Below are 12,104 nucleotides of genomic sequence, written 5' to 3'. Positions count from 1 at the left end.
AGTTACAATATCACCAACAGAACAGACTGTATTGGCATGCTACAGGAGCTGGTGTAATTATTAAGTTATTGTAGTTACAATATCACCAACAGAACAGACTGTATTGGCATGCTACAGGAGCTGGTGTAGTTATTAAGTTATTGTAGTTACAATATCACCAACAGAACAGACTGTATTGGCATGCTACAGGAGCTGGTGTAGTTATTAAGTTATTATAGTTACAATATCACCAACAGAACAGACTGTATTGGCATGCTACAGGAGCTGGTGTAGTTATTAAGTTATTATAGTTACAATATCACCAACAGAACAGACTGTATTGGCATGCTACAGGAGCTGGTGTAGTTATTGTAGTTACAATATCACCAACAGAACAGACTGTATTGGCATGCTACAGGAGCTGGTGTAGTTATTAAGTTATTATAGTTACAATATCACCAACAGAACAGACTGTATTGGCATGCTACAGGAGCTGGTGTAGTTATTATAGTTACAATATCACCAACAGAACAGACTGTATTGGCATGCTACAGGAGCTGGTGTAGTTATTAAGTTATTATAGTTACAATATCACCAACAGAACAGACTGTATTGGCATGCTACAGGAGCTGGTGTAGTTATTAAGTTATTATAGTTACAATATCACCAACAGAACAGACTGTATTGGCATGCTACAGGAGCTGGTGTAGTTATTAAGTTATTATATTTACAATATCACCAACAGAACAGACTGTATTGGCATGCTACAGGAGCTGGTGTAGTTATTAAGTTATTGTAGTTACAATATCACCAACAGAACAGACTGTATTGGCATGCTACAGGAGCTGGTGTAGTTATTAAGTTATTATAGTTACAATATCACCAACAGAACAGACTGTATTGGCATGCTACAGGAGCTGGTGTAGTTATTAAGTTATTATATTTACAATATCACCAACAGAACTGACTGTATTGGCATGCTACAGGAGCTGGTGTAGTTATTAAGTTATTGTAGTTACAATATCACCAACAGAACAGACTGTATTGGCATGCTACAGGAGCTGGTGTAGTTATTATAGTTACAATATCACCAACAGAACAGACTGTATTGGCATGCTACAGGAGCTGGTGTAGTTATTAAGTTATTATAGTTACAATATCACCAACAGAACAGACTGTATTGGCATGCTAAAGGAGCTGGTGTAGTTATTAAGTTATTATAGTTACAATATCACCAACAGAACAGACTGTATTGGCATGCTACAGGAGCTGGTGTAGTTATTAAGTTATTATAGTTACAATATCACCAACAGAACAGACTGTATTGGCATGCTACAGGAGCTGGTGTAGTTATTAAGTTATTATAGTTACAATATCACCAACAGAACAGAGTGTATTGGCATGCTACAGGAGCTGGTGTAGTTATTAAGTTATTATAGTTACAATATCACCAACAGAACAGACTGTATTGCCATGCTACAGGAGCTGGTGTAGTTATTAAGTTATTATAGTTACAATATCACCAACAGAACAGACTGTATTGGCATGCTACAGGAGCTGGTGTAGTTATTAAGTTATTATAGTTACAATATCACCAACAGAACAGACTGTATTGGCATGCTACAGGAGCTGGTGTAGTTATTAAGTTATTGTAGTTACAATATAACCAACAGAACAGACTGTATTGGCATGCTACAGGAGCTGGTGTAGTTATTAAGTTATTATAGTTACAATATCACCAACAGAACAGACTGTATTGGCATGCTACAGGAGCTGGTGTAGTTATTAAGTTATTATAGTTACAATATCACCAACAGAACAGACTGTATTGGCATGCTACAGGAGCTGGTGTAGTTATTAAGTTATTATATTTACAATATCACCAACAGAACAGACTGTATTGGCATGCTACAGGAGCTGGTGTAGTTATTAAGTTATTGTAGTTACAATATCACCAACAGAACAGACTGTATTGGCATGCTACAGGAGCTGGTGTAGTTATTAAGTTATTATAGTTACAATATCACCAACAGAACAGACTGTATTGCCATGCTACAGGAGCTGGTGTAGTTATTAAGTTATTATATTTACAATATCACCAACAGAACTGACTGTATTGGCATGCTACAGGAGCTGGTGTAGTTATTAAGTTATTGTAGTTACAATATCACCAACAGAACAGACTGTATTGGCATGCTACAGGAGCTGGTGTAGTTATTATAGTTACAATATCACCAACAGAACAGACTGTATTGGCATGCTACAGGAGCTGGTGTAGTTATTAAGTTATTATAGTTACAATATCACCAACAGAACAGACTGTATTGGCATGCTAAAGGAGCTGGTGTAGTTATTAAGTTATTATAGTTACAATATCACCAACAGAACAGACTGTATTGGCATGCTACAGGAGCTGGTGTAGTTATTAAGTTATTATAGTTACAATATCACCAACAGAACAGACTGTATTGGCATGCTACAGGAGCTGGTGTAGTTATTAAGTTATTATAGTTACAATATCACCAACAGAACAGAGTGTATTGGCATGCTACAGGAGCTGGTGTAGTTATTAAGTTATTATAGTTACAATATCACCAACAGAACAGACTGTATTGCCATGCTACAGGAGCTGGTGTAGTTATTAAGTTATTATAGTTACAATATCACCAACAGAACAGACTGTATTGGCATGCTACAGGAGCTGGTGTAGTTATTAAGTTATTATAGTTACAATATCACCAACAGAACAGACTGTATTGGCATGCTACAGGAGCTGGTGTAGTTATTAAGTTATTGTAGTTACAATATAACCAACAGAACAGACTGTATTGGCATGCTACAGGAGCTGGTGTAGTTATTAAGTTATTATAGTTACAATATCACCAACAGAACAGACTGTATTGGCATGCTACAGGAGCTGGTGTAGTTATTAAGTTATTATAGTTACAATATCACCAACAGAACAGACTGTATTGGCATGCTACAGGAGCTGGTGTAGTTATTAAGTTATTGTAGTTACAATATCACCAACAGAACAGACTGTATTGGCATGCTACAGGAGCTGGTGTAGTTATTAAGTTATTATAGTTACAATATCACCAACAGAACAGACTGTATTGGCATGCTACAGGAGCTGGTGTAGTTATTAAGTTATTATAGTTACAATATCACCAACAGAACAGACTGTATTGGCATGCTACAGGAGCTGGTGTAGTTATTAAGTTATTATATTTACAATATCACCAACAGAACAGACTGTATTGGCATGCTACAGGAGCTGGTGTAGTTATTAAGTTATTGTAGTTACAATATCACCAACAGAACAGACTGTATTGGCATGCTACAGGAGCTGGTGTAGTTATTAAGTTATTATAGTTACAATATCACCAACAGAACAGACTGTATTGGCATGCTACAGGAGCTGGTGTAGTTATTAAGTTATTATATTTACAATATCACCAACAGAACTGACTGTATTGTCATGCTACAGGAGCTGGTGTAGTTATTAAGTTATTGTAGTTACAATATCACCAACAGAACAGACTGTATTGGCATGCTACAGGAGCTGGTGTAGTTATTATAGTTACAATATCACCAACAGAACAGACTGTATTGGCATGCTACAGGAGCTGGTGTAGTTATTAAGTTATTATAGTTACAATATCACCAACAGAACAGACTGTATTGGCATGCTAAAGGAGCTGGTGTAGTTATTAAGTTATTATAGTTACAATATCACCAACAGAACAGACTGTATTGGCATGCTACAGGAGCTGGTGTAGTTATTAAGTTATTATAGTTACAATATCACCAACAGAACAGACTGTATTGGCATGCTACAGGAGCTGGTGTAGTTATTAAGTTATTATAGTTACAATATCACCAACAGAACAGACTGTATTGGCATGCTACAGGAGCTGGTGTAGTTATTAAGTTATTATAGTTACAATATCACCAACAGAACAGACTGTATTGGCATGCTACAGGAGCTGGTGTAGTTATTAAATTATTATAGTTACAATATCAACAACAGAACTGACTGTATTGCCATGCTACAGGAGCTGGTGTAGTTATTAAGTTATTATAGTTACAATATCACCAACAGAACAGACTGTATTGGCATGCTACAGGAGCTGGTGTAGTTATTAAGTTATTATAGTTACAATATCACCAACAGAACAGAGTGTATTGGCATGCTACAGGAGCTGGTGTAGTTATTAAGTTATTATAGTTACAATATCACCAACAGAACAGACTGTATTGCCATGCTACAGGAGCTGGTGTAGTTATTAAGTTATTATAGTTACAATATCACCAACAGAACAGAGTGTATTGGCATGCTACAGGAGCTGGTGTAGTTATTAAGTTATTATAGTTACAATATCACCAACAGAACAGACTGTATTGGCATGCTACAGGAGCTGGTGTAGTTATTAAGTTATTATAGTTACAATATCACCAACAGAACAGACTGTATTGGCATGCTACAGGAGCTGGTGTAGTTATTATAGTTACAATATCACCAACAGAACAGACTGTATTGGCATGCTACAGGAGCTGGTGTAGTTATTAAGTTATTATAGTTACAATATCACCAACAGAACAGACTGTATTGGCATGCTACAGGAGCTGGTGTAGTTATTAAGTTATTATAGTTACAATATCACCAACAGAACAGACTGTATTGGCATGCTACAGGAGCTGGTGTAGTTATTAAGTTATTATAGTTACAATATCACCAACAGAACAGACTGTATTGGCATGCTACAGGAGCTGGTGTAATTATTAAGTTATTGTACTTACAATATCACCAACAGAACAGACTGTATTGGCATGCTACAGGAGCTGGTGTAGTTATTAAGTTATTGTAGTTACAATATCACCAACAGAACAGACTGTATTGGCATGCTACAGGAGCTGGTGTAGTTATTAAGTTATTATAGTTACAATATCACCAACAGAACAGACTGTATTGGCATGCTACAGGAGCTGGTGTAGTTATTAAGTTATTATAGTTACAATATCACCAACAGAACAGACTGTATTGGCATGCTACAGGAGCTGGTGTAGTTATTAAGTTATTATAGTTACAATATCACCAACAGAACAGAGTGTATTGGCATGCTACAGGAGCTGGTGTAGTTATTAAGTTATTATAGTTACAATATCACCAACAGAACAGACTGTATTGCCATGCTACAGGAGCTGGTGTAGTTATTAAGTTATTATAGTTACAATATCACCAACAGAACAGAGTGTATTGGCAACCTACAGGAGCTGGTGTAGTTATTAAGTTATTATAGTTACAATATCACCAACAGAACAGACTGTATTGCCATGCTACAGGAGCTAGTGTAGTTATTAAGTTATTATAGTTACAATATCACCAACAGAACAGAGTGTATTGGCATGCTACAGGAGCTGGTGTAGTTATTAAGTTATTATAGTTACAATATCACCAACAGAACAGACTGTATTGCCATGCTACAGGAGCTGGTGTAGTTATTAAGTTATTATAGTTACAATATCACCAACAGAACAGACTGTATTGGCATGCTACAGGAGCTGGTGTAGTTATTAAGTTATTATAGTTACAATATCACCAACAGAACAGACTGTATTGGCATGCTACAGGAGCTGGTGTAGTTATTAAGTTATTATAGTTACAATATCACCAACAGAACAGAGTGTATTGGCATGCTACAGGAGCTGGTGTAGTTATTAAGTTATTATAGTTACAATATCACCAAGAGAACAGACTGTATTGCCATGCTACAGGAGCTGGTGTAGTTATTAAGTTATTATAGTTACAATATCACCAACAGAACAGAGTGTATTGGCATGCTACAGGAGCTGGTGTAGTTATTAAGTTATTATAGTTACAATATCACCAACAGAACAGACTGTATTGCCATGCTACAGGAGCTGGTGTAGTTATTAAGTTATTATAGTTACAATATCACCAACAGAACAGACTGTATTGGCATGCTACAGGAGCTGGTGTAGTTATTAAGTTATTATAGTTACAATATCACCAACAGAACAGACTGTATTGGCATGCTACAGGAGCTGGTGTAGTTATTAAGTTATTGTAGTTACAATATCACCAACAGAACAGACTGTATTGGCATGCTACAGGAGCTGGTGTAGTTATTAAGTTATTATAGTTACAATATCACCAACAGAACAGACTGTATTGGCATGCTACAGGAGCTGGTGTAGTTATTAAGTTATTATAGTTACAATATCACCAACAGAACAGACTGTATTGGCATGCTACAGGAGCTGGTGTAGTTATTATAGTTACAATATCACCAACAGAACAGACTGTATTGGCATGCTACAGGAGCTGGTGTAGTTATTAAGTTATTATAGTTACAATATCACCAACAGAACAGACTGTATTGGCATGCTACAGGAGCTGGTGTAGTTATTAAGTTATTATAGTTACAATATCACCAACAGAACAGACTGTATTGGCATGCTACAGGAGCTGGTGTAGTTATTAAGTTATTATAGTTACAATATCACCAACAGAACAGACTGTATTGGCATGCTACAGGAGCTGGTGTAATTATTAAGTTATTGTACTTACAATATCACCAACAGAACAGACTGTATTGGCATGCTACAGGAGCTGGTGTAGTTATTAAGTTATTATAGTTACAATATCACCAACAGAACAGACTGTATTGGCATGCTACAGGAGCTGGTGTAGTTATTAAGTTATTATAGTTACAATATCACCAACAGAACAGACTGTATTGGCATGCTACAGGAGCTGGTGTAGTTATTAAGTTATTATAGTTACAATATCACCAACAGAACAGAGTGTATTGGCATGCTACAGGAGCTGGTGTAGTTATTAAGTTATTATAGTTACAATATCACCAACAGAACAGACTGTATTGCCATGCTACAGGAGCTGGTGTAGTTATTAAGTTATTATAGTTACAATATCACCAACAGAACAGAGTGTATTGGCAACCTACAGGAGCTGGTGTAGTTATTAAGTTATTATAGTTACAATATCACCAACAGAACAGACTGTATTGCCATGCTACAGGAGCTAGTGTAGTTATTAAGTTATTATAGTTACAATATCACCAACAGAACAGAGTGTATTGGCATGCTACAGGAGCTGGTGTAGTTATTAAGTTATTATAGTTACAATATCACCAACAGAACAGACTGTATTGCCATGCTACAGGAGCTGGTGTAGTTATTAAGTTATTATAGTTACAATATCACCAACAGAACAGACTGTATTGGCATGCTACAGGAGCTGGTGTAGTTATTAAGTTATTATAGTTACAATATCACCAACAGAACAGACTGTATTGGCATGCTACAGGAGCTGGTGTAGTTATTAAGTTATTGTAGTTACAATATCACCAACAGAACAGACTGTATTGGCATGCTACAGGAGCTGGTGTAGTTATTAAGTTATTATAGTTACAATATCACCAACAGAACAGACTGTATTGGCATGCTACAGGAGCTGGTGTAGTTATTAAGTTATTATAGTTACAATATCACCAACAGAACAGACTGTATTGGCATGCTACAGGAGCTGGTGTAGTTATTATAGTTACAATATCACCAACAGAACAGACTGTATTGGCATGCTACAGGAGCTGGTGTAGTTATTAAGTTATTATAGTTACAATATCACCAACAGAACAGACTGTATTGGCATGCTACAGGAGCTGGTGTAGTTATTAAGTTATTATAGTTACAATATCACCAACAGAACAGACTGTATTGGCATGCTACAGGAGCTGGTGTAGTTATTAAGTTATTATAGTTACAATATCACCAACAGAACAGACTGTATTGGCATGCTACAGGAGCTGGTGTAGTTATTAAGTTATTATAGTTACAATATCACCAACAGAACAGACTGTATTGGCATGCTACAGGAGCTGGTGTAGTTATTATAGTTACAATATCACCAACAGAACAGACTGTATTGGCATGCTACAGGAGCTGGTGTAGTTATTAAGTTATTATAGTTACAATATCACCAACAGAACATACTGTATTGGCATGCTAAAGGAGCTGGTGTAGTTATTAAGTTATTATAGTTACAATATCACCAACAGAACAGACTGTATTGGCATGCTACAGGAGCTGGTGTAGTTATTAAGTTATTATAGTTACAATATCACCAACAGAACAGACTGTATTGGCATGCTACAGGAGCTGGTGTAGTTATTATAGTTATTGTAGTTACAATATCACCAACAGAACAGACTGTATTGGCATGCTACAGGAGCTGGTGTAGTTATTAAGTTATTATAGTTACAATATCACCAACAGAACAGACTGTATTGGCATGCTACAGGAGCTGGTGTAGTTATTATAGTTACAATATCACCAACAGAACAGACTGTATTGGCATGCTACAGGAGCTGGTGTAGTTATTATAGTTACAATATCACCAACAGAACAGACTGTATTGGCATGCTACAGGAGCTGGTGTAGTTATTAAGTTATTATAGTTACAATATCACCAACAGAACAGACTGTATTGGCATGCTAAAGGAGCTGGTGTAGTTATTAAGTTATTATAGTTACAATATCACCAACAGAACAGACTGTATTGGCATGCTACAGGAGCTGGTGTAGTTATTAAGTTATTATAGTTACAATATCACCAACAGAACAGACTGTATTGGCATGCTACAGGAGCTGGTGTAGTTATTAAATTATTATAGTTACAATATCACCAACAGAACAGACTGTATTGGCATGCTACAGGAGCTGGTGTAGTTATTAAGTTATTATAGTTACAATATCACCAACAGAACAGACTGTATTGCCATGCTACAGGAGCTGGTGTAGTTATTAAGTTATTATAGTTACAATATCACCAACAGAACAGACTGTATTGGCATGCTACAGGAGCTGGTGTAGTTATTAAGTTATTGTAGTTACAATATCACCAACATAACAGACTGTATTGGCATACTACAGGAGCTGGTGTAGTTATTAAATTATTATAGTTACAATATCACCAACAGAACAGACTGTATTGGCATGCTACAGGAGCTGGTGTAGTTATTAAGTTATTATAGTTACAATATCACCAACAGAACAGACTGTATTGGCATGCTACAGGAGCTGTGTAGTTATTAAGTTATTATAGTTACAATATCACCAACAGAACAGACTGTATTGGCATGCTACAGGAGCTGGTGTAGTTATTATAGTTACAATATCACCAACAGAACAGACTGTATTGGCATGCTACAGGAGCTGGTGTAGTTATTAAGTTATTATAGTTACAATATCACCAACAGAACAGACTGTATTGGCATGCTACAGGAGCTGGTGTAGTTATTAAGTTATTATAGTTACAATATCACCAACAGAACAGACTGTATTGGCATGCTACAGGAGCTGGTGTAGTTATTAAGTTATTATAGTTACAATATCACCAACAGAACAGACTGTATTGGCATGCTACAGGAGCTGGTGTAGTTATTAAGTTATTATAGTTACAATATCACCAACAGAACAGACTGTATTGGCATGCTACAGGAGCTGGTGTAGTTATTAAATTATTATAGTTACAATATCACCAACAGAACAGACTGTATTGGCATGCTACAGGAGCTGGTGTAGTTATTAAGTTATTATAGTTACAATATCACCAACAGAACAGACTGTATTGGCATGCTACAGGAGCTGGTGTAGTTATTAAGTTATTATAGTTACAATATCACCAACAGAACAGACTGTATTGGCATGCTACAGGAGCTGGTGTAGTTATTATAGTTACAATATCACCAACAGAACAGACTGTATTGGCATGCTACAGGAGCTGGTGTAGTTATTATAGTTACAATATCACCAACAGAACAGACTGTATTGGCATGCTACAGGATCTGGTGTAGTTATTAAGTTATTATAGTTACAATATCACCAACAGAACAGACTGTATTGGCATGCTACAGGAGCTGGTGTAGTTATTAAGTTATTATAGTTACAATATCACCAACAGAACAGACTGTATTGGCATGCTACAGGAGCTGGTGTAGTTATTAAGTTATTATAGTTACAATATCACCAACAGAACAGACTGTATTGGCATGCTACAGGAGCTGGTGTAGTTATTAAGTTATTATAGTTACAATATCACCAACAGAACAGACTGTATTGGCATGCTACAGGAGCTGGTGTAGTTATTAAGTTATTATAGTTACAATATCACCAACAGAACAGACTGTATTGGCATGCTACAGGAGCTGGTGTAGTTATTAAGTTATTATAGTTACAATATCACCAACAGAACAGTCTGTATTGGCATGCTACAGGAGCTGGTGTAGTTATTAAGTTATTATAGTTACAATATCACCAACAGAACAGACTGTATTGGCATGCTACAGGAGCTGGTGTAGATATTAAGTTATTATAGTTACAATATCACCAACAGAACAGACTGTATTGGCATGCTACAGGAGCTGGTGTAGTTATTAAGTTATTATAGTTACAATATCACCAACAGAACAGACTGTATTGGCATGCTACAGGAGCTGGTGTAGTTATTAAGTTATTATAGTTACAATATCACCAACAGAACAGACTGTATTGGCATGCTACAGGAGCTGGTGTAGTTATTAAGTTATTGTAGTTACAATATCACCAACAGAACAGACTGTATTGGCATGCTACAGGAGCTGGTGTAGTTATTAAGTTATTATAGTTACAGTATCACCAACAGAACAGACTGTATTGGCATGCTACAGGAGCTGGTGTAGTTATTATAGTTACAATATCACCAACAGAACAGACTGTATTGGCATGCTACAGGAGCTGGTGTAGTTATTAAGTTATTATAGTTACAATATCACCAACAGAACAGACTGTATTGGCATGCTACAGGAGCTGGTGTAGATATTAAAAAGGTTGGCTTATGTACAAAACGTTTCATCTTTTCATTAATGCTGCAACTGTAGATTAAGATGTTTATTGACTGGTCTTCTACAGGTTTGCATTTGTTTTAGTTTAGTTATATTTAATGATCTACTTAATAACAGTAAACTGTCTTTCTACTCTGCTGGAGGTGAGAACCCCCTATGTTTGCTGGATTTCAATACAAATTGGCATTTCAGTAGTTTCACGTTTCTAAATCCATCCGTTTTAGGAAAGTAATTTCAATACACTGGGAGTTCTTATTAGCACTTTATTTGAAGGTTCAGTTACCTGATTATTTGCCTTGTATATGGAGTGGTGCTCCAATTTAGTCCCCAAAATGTGTTCCATAGGTTATTATCATGTAAATACCATTTTACCATGCAGTTTCTAAGTAAATACCAGTCATCCTTCCTGTAATAGGATTGTGCTCAATTCAAATATGAAGGCAGTTAATTCAGGAGTTAAACTGAAATTCCAGTTCAATGATTGAAAAAGGGCATCTATTTTTAATGACTTCTCAATAAACTGAAATGGAGAAGCTATTTATGTTTTTCAATTTTAAATTCAAATCAATTCCTGAATTTACTGCCTTCAATTCAAATTGTACCCAACCCTGTTCCGTAAAAGGATTTAATGCAAAAAAGTTTTGTAAATCTGAGTGATTAGAGAAAACAGCATACACGTGAAAGCCCCCAAAACAGGTTTGAGATCCTCTGTATAGCAGAGGTCACAGCTGCCTTCATCATGACTTTGAGACATGAACATACATACACAACACCATATGAAACACCAGTCTAGTGTTGCATCATATCATTGGCCTTACACAATATGAGCATTGACTACATCTCAAATAACACGTTATTCCCACCCAATTCCCACTCAATTCCCACTCAATTCCCACCCAATTCCCACTCAATTCCCACCCAATTCCCATCCTATTCCCACCCAATTCCCACTCAATTCCCACCCAATTCCCACTCAATTACCACCCAATTCCCACTCAATTCCCACCCAATTCCCACTCAATTCCCACCCAATTCCCACTCAATTCCCACCAAATTCCCACTCAATTCCCACCCAATTCCCACCCTATTCCCACCCTATTCCCATCCTATTCCCACCCAATTCCCATCCAATTCCCATCCAATTCCCATCCTATTTCCACCCTATTCCCATCCAATTTTTATCCTATTCCCACTCAA

The sequence above is a fragment of the Oncorhynchus mykiss genome, chromosome 3, assembly GCF_057628025.1.
Source record: "Oncorhynchus mykiss isolate SJ-2025 chromosome 3, ASM5762802v1, whole genome shotgun sequence".
In the NCBI taxonomy this organism is placed as follows: domain Eukaryota; kingdom Metazoa; phylum Chordata; class Actinopteri; order Salmoniformes; family Salmonidae; genus Oncorhynchus; species Oncorhynchus mykiss.
This window is presented reverse-complemented; position numbering follows the sequence as displayed.